This window comes from Molossus molossus, unplaced genomic scaffold (assembly GCF_014108415.1).
Source record: "Molossus molossus isolate mMolMol1 unplaced genomic scaffold, mMolMol1.p scaffold_m16_p_13, whole genome shotgun sequence".
NCBI lineage: Eukaryota > Metazoa > Chordata > Mammalia > Chiroptera > Molossidae > Molossus > Molossus molossus.
In genome coordinates, this window is record NW_023425348.1 from 1,650,125 (window position 1) to 1,666,977 (window position 16,853).

The following is a 16,853-nucleotide window of genomic DNA, read 5'->3' on the forward strand; positions in this document are numbered from 1 at the left end:
TTGACCTCTTGAAGAAGCACCTATTTTTCTATTTGGATTTCAGGTGTTAATTGACTGCTGATGATAGAGCCCTTGCAGCTACCTTCTTAATCATCAAGCAATATGCTAGATTATGACACAGGTTTGAGATACCTTTTTCTCTATTGCTATATACATCAATTTTTCTAGAGATCATCTCTGTAGAATTTGAATATTCCCTAAGAATAAATTGGATCTCTTTTCAAGTTTGCCTCCAACATTTTTTTTTATCTCCTCAGTAATATAGGTATCTATTAACACCTTTTTACAATATAAGGCGATTTCTTTAAGGCAAGAAAGGCATCCTTAAAAATTTTGCCTAATTTTAAAGCAAGTAACTAAAGACTAATTACCTAATCAGAATAAATATATAACATTTCTATATAGATATTATTTTGCTCATAGAGATTTGTCTATTTTTATATTACCTGATATAAAATTCACAAATTTGATTTTATCTATATTTTTTATATCAAAAAGTTCACAACTCAGAAGTATAAAATGCAACTATTGTATGTGCATAAGGGGATTAAAATAAACATTTGTGAATTAACAGGTACCCAAATAATGTTTGTCCAGTATTAATTATTTAAAGTAATTAAGACCTGCCCTGGTTGGTGTGACTCAGTCGGTTGAGTGTTGTCCTGTGCACTAAAAAGTCTCAGGTTCTATTCCCGGTTGGGGCACATGCCCAGTTTGTGGGCCCGATCCCCAGTAGGAGGCATGCAGGAGGCAGCCAATCCATATAACAATGTTTCTTTTTTCCTCTCTCTCTAAAATCAATAAAAAATATTTTAGAAATAAAGTATTTAAGACCTAATTTTGCATGTTAAACTTATTCAATATGCTAAAATTTGGGGAAAGCAAAGTGTTCAGTTTAAAAGAGGTGTAGTGAAGTCCTTCAGAAAGGGACTTCACTGCAGGGAGAATGACCTGAAATTTGATGTGGTCCTTAGAGGATGGGAGCGTTTCACAGACGAGCTATTGCAGCATAAGGCAAAGGCAGAGAGGCAGGAAGACTGAGAAATACTTAATGTCTTCTTAATGATTACTAGAATAGTTTGCTGGAGTAGTGGATTCAAAAACTATATTATGCTTTATTATCATTTTACAATATAATTGGACCTCACAAGAGCCTTGTGAAATAAGTATTAATATCCTCATCTTATAGGTGAAGAAACAGAGATAGATTATGTGATTTATATCAAATTATTACTACAATTTAAACTCAGACCTTCCATGCTTAATTAAATCTAGGGACTTTTTTACAACACTTTAGCCAATAGCAGGAAGATGCAATTGGAAAGTAAGGTTGAGGCTGTGTTGCACAGGCCTTTAAATAACAGTTATCATCAACTTTTCTCTTTCTCTCATATTTTAGCATTTTCTGTCAATGTTATCTTAAAAATATATCAGGAATCTGACCATTTCGTCCTCTCTCTATGTAGGTCCAAACCACCATTTCCTCTTGTCTGGATTACTGCAGTTATTTCCTTATGGGTGTCCTTGTTCTGTCTTTGCCCCCTTCAGACTATGAATAGCATAGCTGCAAGCAAGCCAGATCATATCACTCAGAACTCAAAATTCTCTCATTTTTTTTTTTACAATGACTTGCAGGGCTCACACCTCCAACCTCATCTACTGCTCTCTCATTCTCAAACATTACTAGCTAACTGGCTTCTTGGCAGCTATGACAATCTGCCAGGTATGTACACACCCTGGAGTGCTCCCTCCAAGGTGGGTTTTTGAGGCTCACCCTTCACTTTTGTTAGGTCTTTACCCAAATGCCCTCTCTTCAGTGAGGCCATCCTAAGCCACTTTCTCCAAAATTTCAACTCCCTTGTCCTGGGATTTCTATTTCTCTTCTCTGCTTTTTTTTCTCCTAACACCATCAACTAATGCACTGTGAATTTTATTCTCTTATCTTGTTTATTGGCTATTTCCCCCACTAGAATGTAAGCTTGTGTAGGCAGATTTTGTTATATTCACTGTGCTAGAAGAATGCCTGGCAACTAAAAGGCACTCAATAAATACTTTTGAATAATTAAATACTGAAAGTTCAATTTTACTCCATTGGCAACAGGGAAACGCTGGAGGCTCTAAAGCAGAGAAGAGACAGATTTATAAAAGTGCTTTCATACTATTAGGGGAAATAATAGATTCAAGTAGAAAGAGAAGGAAGAAATGGAATAATTCAAATAGGAAGCTACTAAAATTAACTCAGGTATAGTGCTATGACCCCTCTAGTCTAGATTGATAAAAAGAAGAACGTTAATATTCTAAATTCCATACTTGTTCCCTCATCTTGTACTTACCTATACAAGAACCAGGAGATTTTTCATTATATCAGGTGGAACCATATGATATAGCCATTTTGCCAGTCTAAAATATTCAAATTTCAACAACATCTTATGTTTCAACCTAGAGGTAGCTTCTAAACTGGTGATACAGAATAGTAAGAATAGTAAGTGGAATTATAGTGACCTGAAAACTACTTAATTTATACATTTTGACCCTAAAAGAATGTGGTAGATAAACTTTTAAGCCAGGGCAGAGGGAGGTCATGAGTTGGAGGAACTTGCACAACTCTGCAAGACCTTTGTTTCCCTGAAAATTGCTCTTGTCTTCATTATCAGTCTTCAGAGCAGCCATCTTGAGTCATTAAAAAAGGCTGAAGTAAACCTCAAAAAAATTTTTTTTAATTAAAGGAAGTGTGAGATCTAAGAACTTCTAAATGATAAAAACAGAAATACTTTTGGGTCATGAAAAACATTCTTCAGCTAACGTGGAGAAGTTGGTTCATTGGTTGAAGGTACAAGATAGCCAATGCTGTACATAGAAATATGGTTCTTAGAAGATGAATTAATGTATTCTACCCTATGTTGAAGTTTGAGTCCAGTAGAACTTATTAATTAATCATGAAAGCAACCACTAGCATCAAAACACACAGAAGTGTTATATAACATGAAATACCAGTTTGCTATATTTACATGCCAAACTGTGTACTGTAAATAATTTTAATTCGGATCTGGCTCTTATAACAGAGCCAAAACCATTAATTTTGGTTGATTTGCAAGTGATATTTAAAAATGTTACTTTTGTCTTTTCTTCAGAAAAGGTGTAGCTGTATATAATCTTCTTGTGATGATTCTAGTGAAAAGATTTTGCATACAATTACTGAGACCATTTCTGTTCCAAGCAGGAAAAAACGCAGGATGAAGTAAGTAGTCACCATTTGATTAGCCTAATTTTTATATCCCACTGAGGCTAGCTCAGTTCCAAGAAGTAATTGCAAACTCATGTCAGTCACTGGGAGAGTGAATATTTGATTACTCACTATTAAATTTCTTTCATGGGGAAATGACTCTGGGGTGATCACCTACATAAGGAGTGATTTCTTGAACAGCATGCCAGATGACAAATGATGGATTCAAGGGTAAACTCAGTATGTTCAACTACAAAAATTGTGTTTCTCATTTTAACTATATGGATCTGAAGCAGGTTAAATTTCTTAAGTCATTTAATTTTTACTTCTATGCAATGAAGATGATTAATGTAGATTTTACTAGTTATATTAATCTGCTCTATAGCCCTTAATAAATTCAGCTTCATTCCCCATGGTAAACTGAATGCAGAATGCTGTTATCTATTTGAGGGAATTACTGTATGAGTTCTTGTTTGGTGAGGGGATTCTTCCCCACAACTTTGGGGGAATCATAATGTACAACAACATTCCACACCCTCTAAAAACAAAAACAAAAACAAAAACTTAACTCTTGGTCTCAAATTTCATATGTGGTGATTCACCATCTCCTCAGTCACTTTGGTCGGAAACCTAGGAGATATTCTCAGACTTGTGACTCTTCTCCACCGTCATCCCAAGTCATCCTGTTACTTCTTCCTAAATATTATATTTAAGGTCTTTTATAAGCACCTCTGTCATTTTGTCAATTTTTATTCAATGAATACTTATTGAGTGTCTCCTGTCTGATAGGCTATTGCTGTCTGATAGGCAGACATAGAAATAATAAAAACAGTAGTATGTACCTAACTTTATGAAGCTTACAGTCCAGTGGCTGAGGCAGACAGTAAACAAATATACAAATACATTGCTAATATAACAATAAGAGGTGGTCAGTGCAATGAATAAAAATGAAGGAAGAATGGGACAGAATGACTGGAGGTGATGGTGGGAGGGGTACTTATCTTCCCACACCAATCTGTCACTGTTTGTCTTAAGTATGCATCACCCAAGTCATACTAAAGATTGGGATTTGTGGAATAAATCAGGTTCTCTCTTGCCTTAATGCGCTGCAATGGCTACTCCTTGTGTTAAGAAAGTGTGTGTTCCTCATCTTGTAATTTCCAATCTTCTAAGCCTCAGCTTTATGTTAGGACATTTTAGAAGACTTTTCTGACCTCAAGTTGAGCTGTTCTTTTTTTTTATATTTCCCTAGCTATCTGTTACTACAGTAATTATAGCTCATGTCTTACCAAATTAATTAATTTTATTATTTATCAAGTAAGCACTAAATGATTCTTTTGTAAATACTAAGTATATAGTGAGTCAGTTACTGGTTTCCAGGATGTTGAATTTTAATAATTTTAATTGTTAATTTACTTGTCTACTCTTTTTAAAGTATGAGATGAGTTCTTAGTCATTTTGTTTCTCCAGAGTGTTGTTTTTTTCTTCATACAAAGAGAAGAATAAGTTCAATAAGACTTAGATCGAATTGAATGGTGAGGATAAAAATCCTGCTTTTTATATTAACACCCCATTGATCAAGCCTAATAATAATAAAGATAATGATAAAAATAACTAACAATTATTGAAGGTCCACCTAATCCAAAAAAAACATTGTATTAAGTGTTTTATGGGTATGGTGTTACCTTTATTGTCTTCATGTCATATAAAGGAAACTGATGATGGAGACGTTCCTAACCAAGGTTACTTAGCTATTAATCAGTAGAGCTTCACTCTGCCTGACATTAAAGTCTATTTTTTTTTTTAATAATATGGTCTATAATACAATAAACACGTAATTACATCCTGTTTGGGCTACTTTAATCCCCTATTAAGAATTATGCTTGACCCAGAAATATCTCTGGTGGTGAACCATACCTGTGTACTATGGTTGTGTCTGAGGAGCACTGTGGCTTCTCATGTTAGGGATATACTTGCTGCTTTACCTGCACCTTCACAGGGAGGTGAAGCCCCTTCCCCTCCCACCCACTCCTCAACAGGCTCTGGCAGATTTGGTGCAAATGTCACAACTACTGAAAACATTACAATAATGAACAAAGTTTTTTTCCTTCACAATAGCCTGTGAATGCTGCCCTGTGGTCAAGTTTCATTAATGTCTCCCCTGGTACTGCTCAGGACATACAATCAACTGCCTTCTCTCTGTAAGAATATCCAAACATTAAATCATAGAGTTAGGTTAACTCTGGTGGTTTTAAAAAAGCTTTAGAACTACTACTTAAAACTATCTATATGCTTGCCCAAGTTCTTCCTGTCTAGAAAGAGTCATAAAACCATGCTGGACTATTTCAAAAATCATATTTGAATCACAGTATAGAATGGCTTTTGCTGATGCAGGGTTAATGTATGGGAGGTTTCTGAGCAGGAATTAGGTAGGATAATAAAATCAAAGGGTACTTGTGTTTTTAATTAAAATAAATTTGCCTGAAAAGGATAATGGATATAGAAACACTCATCTATAATCTTATAATTGAAACAAATTTGAGCCAAGTTTGTATTATCAGGTTAGAAAGTTAATTTAAACTATTTATTTTTTTCATCAAATATTTATAACAGGTGATAAGTCAGTAAATCAGTGTCTACATTGCTTTCTGAATCAACAATCTATGCTAGTGATACCATTGTAATTAACCTGATTATTAATAACAGGAAAGGAGCAAAGGGAAGGCCAAATATTCTAGACATGTCATTTGGGCAGCTTCACCAGGAAGCTAAGGCTTTACACTCCTCAGGGAGCCACTAATCTATTCCCTGCAGATCCCTGGGGGAAGGGACTGCACAGGGAAAAGAATAGACTCATGCCCAGTAAAGTTGGGATGATATCGGGAGAGGTGTTTTGTCAATCACACCTAGGAACAGAGGTCATTGGTCAGAATGGGCCTGACAACAGCACATGCTCAGAAATTTGGGATATTTAATCTCCTAAACAAAGGAATTCACTCTCTTGGTTCCTCTTATGCTCTTGGGACACTTACTGCTGGGTATGTGCTCTCTTTTTTTTTGTCCACATGGCTCATGGCATGGAGATCCCCCACACATGGGACCAATAGACTGCTGCAAGTCTGATGCTGAGCTAGACCCCGTTCCAACAGGGAAAGAAAACTCTGCACACTGGTTTTGCTTCTAGTTTTATTGAAACCCCAGCTACACTGCTTCTATGACTGGACTAAAGAAAATGGGTCTTTGGAAACCCAGAAATGTAATTTCATGGAAATAAAGCTTTCTACCATATCTCTTCGTCCAGTGGGGGCCTCTGGAAATGCTTATTCCAGCAGTACCTCCCAAAATCCCACTCTTACTTGCAATGGAGAAAGATCACTGACACTTTTCTCCTGTAACACTGGGGACCACTAACATCTTGTTGAGACTCAATACAATTTAAGGTTCAATTTGACAAAACCAAGTCACTGTCAAGGTAATTGTGCTAGCAAATTTGATTTTTTTAAAATTTTTTTTTTTTTCTTTATTGATATTAGAGACAGAGAGGAAGGGAGAGGAAGAGAGAGATAGAAACACTGATGAGAGAGAACATTATTGGCTGCCTCCTGCATGCCCCCTACTGGGGATAAGGCCCACAACTTGGGCATGTGCCCTGACCAGGAATCTAACCGGCGACCTCTTGGTGCATGGGTTGACGCTCAACCACTGAACCACACAGGCCAGGTGTGAACTTGATTTTTATTTTTTAGTTATTATCGAATAAAGCATTCCATGTAATTATTACAATTGTCTTTGTTACGTGCTTTTTAAAATGTAAAATTTGAATTATGTTCTCTGATTATTTTGATCTCCAATTGTTTCCTCAAGGTCATAATCTTATTAATGTAATTATAAAAGTCTTAAATTCAACTATTGTCATTGTTCTAAGAAGCTTTTAGTGTTGGGTGTTTGTGAAAATATATTTTAGTCCAGTTATGAAAATGTACCCATTTGCATATAGATACTTAGTATTAAATGATTATTCATATAGGATGTTCCCCAAACACTGCTAACTTTCTAAAACATGGGTTGCTTAGTATATAATGCCCCTTTCCATATTTGATCATTCTAACCATTTCTGTAGGTTGACTGTCCTTAAGCACTATTTCAATGTAATCCCCCCATATTTTTTTTTAATAAAAAAATTTGAACTCCAGAGTTCAAAGGATTTTTATTTTACTCTGGCACTCGCTTCTTTGTAGATGTGGGGTGATCTTGTATCCAGAAGAGAGTATAAATTGGATTTTTGAATATTTTAACAGAATGTCAGCTTTGCCATCTGTTCCTCTTCTACTTACAGCATATAGAGATTATTCCTCTTCCCCTAGCAAATCTAAAATCTCATTGACCATTTGTAGCCTAAAGAGACTTTAAGGATCATCTAGTCCAAATTTTTTAACTTGAGGATGAATGCCCTGCCCTCCCCCAATGACTTACCAAGATACAAATGCCAGGTTTGACAGAGACTAAAACAGAAGTCTCCTGACTCCTAAACTAGTATATTTTCCTGCATATCACTGTTTCTGCTTCCTATTAAAATTCTCATAATCAATTGTTATTTGAGGAAGGTGATCTAAAGAATATACTATTCTTTAAGGATCTAATTCTCAGACGTAAGTCTTATTTATTTATTTAGACTTTAGAATAAGATATTTTGCAAAGTAGCAATGCATTCTTAATGTTCCTTGTATATAAAAAGAGCCTACTGATAAATTTCTTCTTTAATGCAGAATGAAGAAAAATTTTGACTTTCTTAATCAAGATCCTAACATAGACTCTCCTTATTTAGGTCCTTAGGTAAGGCAATATGAACACAAATCTCACTAATCATGCCTCTTTTTTCCCTTTGAATCCAAAGAAGATACAAGTGAAGCTTTAAGTCAAAGTATATTTTTCTCTAATGAGCATAATTCTATTGTATAATGATAGCATTTTTTACATACTACTGCCCTAAATGTAGGCAACTATTATTATGTAACCAAATGTAAGTTAATGGTCACAAGTGTCTCAGAGTAGAGCACAGAAAGGTGTTTTCAGATATACCAGCCCTGTAGGAAAAGAATTTAAAATTATTGAAGATGGATGAGTACTTACTGAATATGGTTGGATACTGTTATAATATTTAGCAATTATAAAAAATTAAAGATAGAAGAACTCAGCTCTCATTTTACAGACTAGGGAACTGAATCTTAGGAAGAGAAAACGATAGACACCTTTCAAGAAGTCAGTGGTAAAACAAGTACTTATTATAGACTATAAAAGGTCACCTATAAAATGAGGACCCAGAAGAGCTAAGTCGTCCCTTCCCCCTTCTGCTATGGGAGGTTACAGTGAGAAAATCACTATTAAAGGTGTCAGGGAAGAGACAAAGGATGAGAGGAGAGGGAGAGAAAATGAGAGGAGAGGGAGACAGATAGAACTGACATGAGATCAGGGAATTCTGGATTCATATCTTTCATTAAGGGCACTCATCTCAATCATGAGGGCTCCACTTCCAAATACCTTCAGAATGGGAGTTAGGATTTCAATATATGAATTTTGCCATGACACTAACATTTAGACCATGTCAATTACCCAGTCAGAGTAAGCCTTTTGTTTCTCATAAAGATAGCTACTAACAGAAGTAGCTTTGAGTCCAAAGAAAAATCATAATTGGTAGAAGAAATTTATAGGTGTGATTGTTCTACCTATCCTGTTATATCTCTCATTTCAATATATAAATTTCAAAAATTGCATTAGACAGTTTGTAACTTCCACTGTGTTATCATTTCTTTCTACGGTCAGAAAAAGCCTATGCCTATGTCCTCAGGTACCACCACTTCCAAACACACATTTTAACATTGCTTCAAAACCTAAGCTCTGTACAATAGGCAGCACTATTTAGACAGTTTCTGCATTTGTTGCAAAGATCCTTAATGTCCTGCAAATAAAGTCTCACATTTAACCTTTCTTTATGACTTCATCATCAGGATGATCCTTCTTGGGAAACTTGTAAACTCATACTTTGTGGTAACAAAATTACACAGTCAATAATTTTCCTCTCCCCACTCCCGCCACTGATTACTAAGCAGTTCAAGGCAAACATTATGTTCATTCATTACAATTGTATTAGATCCTGTGTTTGCATAGATTTTTTTCCTTCTTTGTCATGCCTTTAACTTCTATTTATTTTAAAATAATTTACACATATGTGTGTAATATTCAGATACATGTGTACTACATATATATGTGTGTAATTACAGTTATATAATTCTATATATGTGCATTTTATAGTATATTATGCATTTATTGCCATCATTATATTATAAAACCACCTCAGCTCTATTTTGTAAAAGTCAAGATATAAAAATACTTTTGGAGGTTATTTTAGTCAATACTTCTCACCCTTTCTTCTTCAAAATGAACTAAAGATATTTTCAAAACAATTTATAACAACCATTAGAAAAATCAGCAATTTAAAAGTGGACTTTGTTTTCCAAATTCCAAATATGTGTTCTAATTTATAGAACTAAAAAAGAAATATTATATATATAGAAGAAATAGTATATGTGGATTCCCAAAATATTTAAATACTGTCTTCAGAAATCCGCTCTTGTGCAAAGGAACGTGGTCCAAGAAAGAGCTGCACGGGCAGTTGAATGCTTGCGATGGACTGTGCTAAGGAACTGCACATCGATTTTTCTTATTTAATCCTCAAAACAACTCAATAAAATAAGTATTTATCCACATATTTTTTCAGATAAAAAAACAGAATTAGCAAACTTGGTGGCATATTGTGTTTTCCAAGATAGCTACAATAAAATTCCCCTTCTCACAGGTCTTCATAAAGTGTGAAATTAACCCTCCTCCCACACTGAACTGTGGGGCCAGTTTCTCCCCTTGAATCTAGGCAGGCCAGTGAATTCCAAGGCAAGATCATAAAAGTCAATATGGCTTCCACTTGAACTCTTCGGGATGCTTGCTTTTGGAATTGAATACCATAGTGCAAAGAAGCCCAAGCAGCCAGTGCAAAGGGTACAAGCAGGTATTAACAGGGCACAATTCCAAATAAAGTTCCAGTTGACAACCACAATCAGCCATTTAACACAGAGTAAGAGAGCCTTTGAAATCACTCCAGTGCTTCCCAGTCACCTCCAGAAATATATGAGGAAATAATAAAATGATGGCTGTTAAATAAGGAGTGAATTATTACATAGCAATAGATTACCAGAACAGAGACCAAAGTCACACAGCTAGTAGGCCGAGTTTGGACACGTGCATAGACATACCTACTTTTTATCACCTACACTTTTATTTATTTATTTTAATTAATTAATTAATTTTTGTTACAGAAGTTTCCCCTTTTTCACCTACTGATTTCCCTCTCCCTCCTCCCCACCCTGTCTCCAACTTTGTTCATGTCCACCCTTCATACATACATGCATATAAGTTCTGTGGTTTATATCCCCCCCCACCCCACCCGCTCTTCAGGGGATTGTCAGTCTGTAACCCATGTCCACGTCTCTGGGACTACCCCATTCCTCAGACTGTTATGTTCATTATATTCCACAAATAAATGAGATCATGTGATATTTGTCTTTCTCTGCTTGGCTTGTTTTGCTGAAGATAATACTTTCCAGGTCTCTCCATGTCATCTCAAAGGATAAGAGACCTTTCTTTCTTACAGCTGCATAGTACTCCATTGTGTATATGTACCACTGCTTTTTTTGTCCATTTGTCTACTGATGGACACTTGGGCTGTTTCCAGATCTTAGCTATTGTAAATAGTGCTGCTATGAACATGGGGGTACATATATTCTTTCTGATTGGTGTTTCAGGCTTCTTAGGGTATATTCCTAGAAGAGGGATTACTGGGTCAAATGGAAGTTCAATTTTTAGTTTTCTGAGGTAACACCATATTGTTTTCCATAGTGGCTACACCAGTCTGCATTCCCACCAGCAGTGTACTACAGCCCCCTTTTCTCCACACCCTCGCCAACACTTGTTGTTTGATGATTTGTTGATGGCGGCCATTCTGACAGGTGTGAGGTGATAACTCATTGTTTTTTGAATTTACATCTCTCTGATGATTAGTGATGTTGAGCATTTCTTCATATGTCTCTTAGCCATTTGTATGTCCTGTTTAGAGAGGCGTCTATTTAGTTCCTCTGCCCCCTTTTTACTTGAGTTCTTTGTCTTCCATTTGTTGAGTTGTATGAGCACTCTATATATATATTGGAAATTAACCCCTTATCTGATATATCATTGGCAATTATGCTCTCCCATACAGTGGGTAGCCTTTTCATTTTGATGATTGTATCTATTGCTGTGCAGAAGCTTTTGAGTTTGATGTAGTCCCATGTGTTCATTTTTTCCTTTGTATCTGTTGCCTTAGGTGATGTATCAGTGAAAAATCTGCTGTGTATGATGTCTGAAATTTTGTTGCCTACATTTTCTTCTAGGATTTTTATGGACTCATAAGTCACATTTAAGTCTTTTATCCATTTTGAGTTTATTCTTGTGTAGGGTGTAAGTTGATGGTATAGTTTTATTTTTTTTGCATGTAGCTGTCCAATTTTCCCAACACCATTCATTAAAGAGGCTCTTTGCTCCACTGTATGCTCTTGCCACCTTTGTGAAATATTAATTAAGCATATTGTCTCACCTACACTTTTAATCAATATACCACACTGCATCCTGTTGACTGCTTTCTGTACATTGTAGAGACGTACACAGCTTTTACACACAGATGCATGGGATAATGTGTGTGTAGTAGGAGCAGTAATAGCAGGCAGTGGCAGCAGCAATAACAGACATTGGATAGCGCCAGTTCTAGTAACCCCTGGAGAGCACCTCAGTGAATACTCTTTTTAAAAAAATGTTAGACAAAGGGAAGCATTTCATGGAATAGTTTAACTTTTAAGATCTTTGGAGAAATATTTATATTCTTAATGCATTTTCCCAAAGTAAATTCTAGAAGTTATAAAGGCTATGTTATGCTGTGGATGAATAGTGATCTTATGAAAAGTTGTTACTGAATAGATAGTTCTTAATGGAAAAGGTCCTGTTGTACAATTGCTCTGTCATTCATTAATTTTACTTTCTTCCCTCCAAGGGCATTTAAGGTATGGGATATACAATTGTAAAACATAACTATCATTAGAATTCGTAATTACTAGCTCTTAATATTCTATTTGAAGGGGTTCTTGGAGTATGATGAGGTCAGAGGAGAAGAATAAAAAGGGAAACCATTGGGCATGTTTAATAATCAACTATTTATCTCAGAATAATCGGAAATATTTTCAAGTATGGCTGAAGGTGACCTATATCTCAAACTCATTCAGACTGGATTGGTCACTTTATAAGAATTAAAAGGGGAGGTTATACATATTTCGTTAAGTTTTTAGCTCAACATATTTAAATTTGATTGCTTATTATAAGTAGAGTGACTGCACACTTAATCATACTAACTGATACACTTGCAAGAGTAAAAAGGGGCCCTGCTAATATTATAGTAGGCTAACAGGTGTAAAACAGAACTGTGTAAGCAAACCAAAATGTATAGGCAAGATACCAGGCTAGGTCCTGGGGGAAGAACAGATATAAATAAGGCACTGCCTGCAAACATCTCATAATCTTCAAATATTTCCTATGTTGTAACTGAGAACTGAAAAAAAGCATTGCCAGAAAAAAACAAAAACCAATTGGAAGGTTATGTAAAAGTCCAGAGGTATTATCTGTGAAGAGGTCTTGGTTGTCCAGGTGGTCCATGAGTAATCTTCATTGTTTTACTTGTTCTTATCTGGCCAAAAGTTAATTAATCCATGTCTCTGAGGAGTTACATGTGATCCCCTCAACACGTCAAGTTTTAAAATATCAGAAGCTTATAATATTAGAAATTTTGTGAGGTGTCTATAACCGGGGCATCAGGAACTAGGAGCAAGTGCTTGAGATCAGAGAATTCTGGATTTCCAGTGTTTGCAAGATAATGGAAATCCACTGGAATTCCATTGGAAAGCAAGCCAGAGTTTCTTGGTTTGGGAAGACACTGAGCAGTGATGTGTTTGGGTTACAGAATGGGTTCAGAGAATTCTATTTCCTAAAAGCCAAATAAAATTTTAGAAATATGAAAGTATTTAAACATGGACTTTAATACATTATGTATTGAATTTTTTTATTTATTGCATATTATACTTCCCATGTCTTCACTATACTGTGGTCTGTGCCCATTGGTTATTTCTATATGCATATATTTTCTTTGGTTAATCCCTTCTCACTCCTCTCCCCCTTACCTCTGAGATTCATCAGTCTGTTCCCTGCTTCCATGTCTCTGGATCTATTTCGTTTGTTAGTTTATTTTATTTATTAGGTTCCATATATAAGTGAGATCATGTGATATTTGTCTTTCTCTCACTAGCTTATTTTGCTTAGCATAATACTCTCCAGGTCTTTCCATGCTGTCTCAAAAGGTAAGGGAGCCTTCTTTTTTATAGTTTTATAATATTCCATTGTATAAATGTACCACAGCTTTTTTATCCATTTATCTGCTGGTGGGCAATTGGGCTCATTAGGCAAGCAAATTCTACTTCCAATTTTAATCCATGTGGAAGAAAAGCACTTACAGCTGGGAGGAATCACAGTACAATTTAATCAAACTTATGATATGGACACAAAGGCTGAGCCAGGTGGTTACATAATGTGCCCAAGGCTGAAAGCTAGTCATAGGAAGACCGAGCTGGTGGCAGAGAAGTGTCTAAAAATTCTTCCTCATGTCTCTGACAACACTGCACTTGTCCTTGGAGAAATGTGGATGGGGCAAAGCAGAGAAGTTGACAGACTATAAGAGGATATGAACTCCCATTAGCTTTAGGCAAAATAGAGTAAAAAAAGAAAAAGAGCACAATAAGAATATGCCTATTGAGTTCCCATGAAAATAAATCCTTTTAAAATGCACTTAAGGATTATCCAAAATTTTGGTTCTCTTTCTCTTCAGCATCATATTCTTTTAAGAATGGATTAACATTAAGAAATCTTCGATCCTTTTATTTATTTTTTGTTATATGCCCCTGGTGGGAACCAAACCCGGGACCATCTGGGCCGCAGGCCGATGCTCCAACCACTGAGCCAAACTGACCAGGACAAGAAATCTTCAATCCTTTAATGATTGGTTGGTTTCAGACTCACTGGAACTTTTCATTGTATTTCATTGCTTTCAGGCTTTGATTTCTTCTTTAAATGAGTGAATGTCACATCTTTGGATGTTATCAAAAGCATATGAACTGAAAATAGTATGTGATTGTCTCATGACCAGCTTAAGCAAAGTTACGGTAGAAATATTTGTTGGTAGAGTGACCTAGGAAGTCCATATATACCAGGAAACTGTGATCTAATCTTATTTGATCTTGTACCACAAGTCATCTTGATTCTACCTTCAAAGTAAATGGGAAAACATCTCACTATCTTCAGTATAAGTGTCATGGTCAAAATTACCATCATCTCTCATTTCAGTTATTCAATAGCCTCCAAAGAATTCTTTCTATTTTGACCCTGGTTTCCTTTCAGTCTATCCTTATAACAGTGATGAGATTGATCATGTTCAATTGAAAGTCATATTTTGCTACATCTCTGCTCAAAATCTTCCAATAGCTTTCCACATCACTAAAGGGAAAACAATTTTTTTTCAGTGGTACTTTCCTCCCATTATTATACTTCTTAGACCTCTTCTTACCAATGTGCTCACTTTGCTCAAGTAAGCTCATTTCATTGCTACTCCTAGTAATATAAGGCATACTCTCTCATTAAGGCTTTGCGCATGCTGCTCCTCTACCCTGTATGCTTTCTCCTCAGAAAGCCACTGGGCTCCCTCACCGGGTTCAAGTTTCACTCAAACAGTACCTTCTCTTTTTTTTATCCTCACCCGAGGACATTTTTCCATTTTTTTGTTCAGATAGAGTGGGAGGGAGGGAGGGAGGGAGGGGGGAGGAGAGAGAGAGAGAGAGAGAGAGAGAGAGAGAGAGAGAGAGAGAGAAACTTCGATGTGAAATGGACACATTGAGTGGCTGCCACCCGCACAACCCAACCAAGGCAGGGGACAAACTGCAACCAAGGTACATGCCCTTAGCGGGAACTGAACCTGGGTCTCTGAACCACAGGCCAACACTCTAACCGGTGAGCCAAACCGGCAAGGGCCAAACAGTATCTTCTCAATGAGACCTTCATGTTATCAATGAGAACCCCATTTAAAAATCAAATTTGAAAAGTTAAATAAGATAGTAAAACCTATATCCCCAGTGCTTAGTCCATAGAAAGCATTCAATAAAGATTAATTCATGAATGAAGGATAGTGGCTGTGCCCCATTAGCTGTGACATTCACAGCTTCCAGCATTAGGCATTTCTTATTTTCTCTAGCTTCTCTCAGGAAAAATAAGTTAACTGTGTAGATCTGAAGGCTGCAGATTCAGAACTGGACTGAGATCTTGGTTTGACTTTAAATTCAAGGGCTGTATAGTTTTGGAACAACAGCAATAAGAATGAGCACACCTACTTGGATTTGGTAAGTGTTCATTTCAACAAGTCAGGATGATTTAAAAAATACACGAGAACTTTATAACCATCATCTACCTACATACTTTTATAGAAGAAAATATTTTAATTCTAAAGGAGTAAGTCAAATATAATCTTAGATAAAGATCCTTTCTTCAAATTGAAACATTTGCTTTAGAGAAAATTCTCTAAATGGTCCTGATTTTTCCCTCCTGCTAACTCTGGAAGATGGGACCATAAGAAACCCAGATTTTGGACTCCAGATCTGCTGTCCTGAGGTGAATGAGTCCCAGCCTTCCACAGGAACAGCCACAGAGAACAACAATGTGCCTTCATTTTGTCATCAAAATACAAAACAGTTTAAAGAAAAGGTGCTGGCATTAAGATCTATATGTAGAAATAAGAATAAAAATTTTAAAAGATGTAAGAACTTTTCTTGGGAATATCCACTCTGTACCCCCTCTTCAGTTTAAGTGTCTGAATGCTGACTTATTTGAAAAAACATGCTGTTGAGAAATGAGGGTTAAACAAAAACCATTAAAAGATATAGGAGGAGTGCCAATCATTGAAATTTTGCGATGGAGTGAACTAGAATCTTATAGATGACCCAAATAAAATTAAAATTTGTAGAGCTACTTAATAACCATCAGCCATTTCTACACAGCCTAATAACTTCACTTGCTTTTCGAGCTTCCCATAAGTCATGGAGTGCAGCAGTACATTTTTTGAGGATTTAGGATGGTTGATTATGAAAAGGTCTACAAAGATAAGAAAAGGTCAAACCTCTTGGTCAACAGTAGATGAAATGGGACAATTTATGAAACCACAGGGACACTAAATGGAGGGTCAGTCAGATTTCAGTTTCTTTTTAAGATTGGCTTTCTAACGGAAGTATATTGTTCACCATATTTTGAATATTTAAGACGTTTATACTGTTTGATATCAAAAGTTGGAGTTACAGAAGCCAGACTGAAGTTGTTTGAGAGCCTTCTTGAAGAATCTTATAGTATAGTAAAGAAACTGCACTGCTCAAACCTTCTAGGTATAGGGGAATGGGGCAGTTAACTACTG

At 36.0% G+C, this 16,853-nt stretch overlaps 1 protein-coding gene across 2 annotated transcripts in view; it reads right to left on the minus strand.

The window, feature by feature from the left end:
• Positions 1 to 16,853, minus strand: part of GRIA4 (glutamate ionotropic receptor AMPA type subunit 4) — a 451,879-nt gene that overhangs the window by 135,976 nt on the left and 299,050 nt on the right. The window lies entirely within an intron of this gene.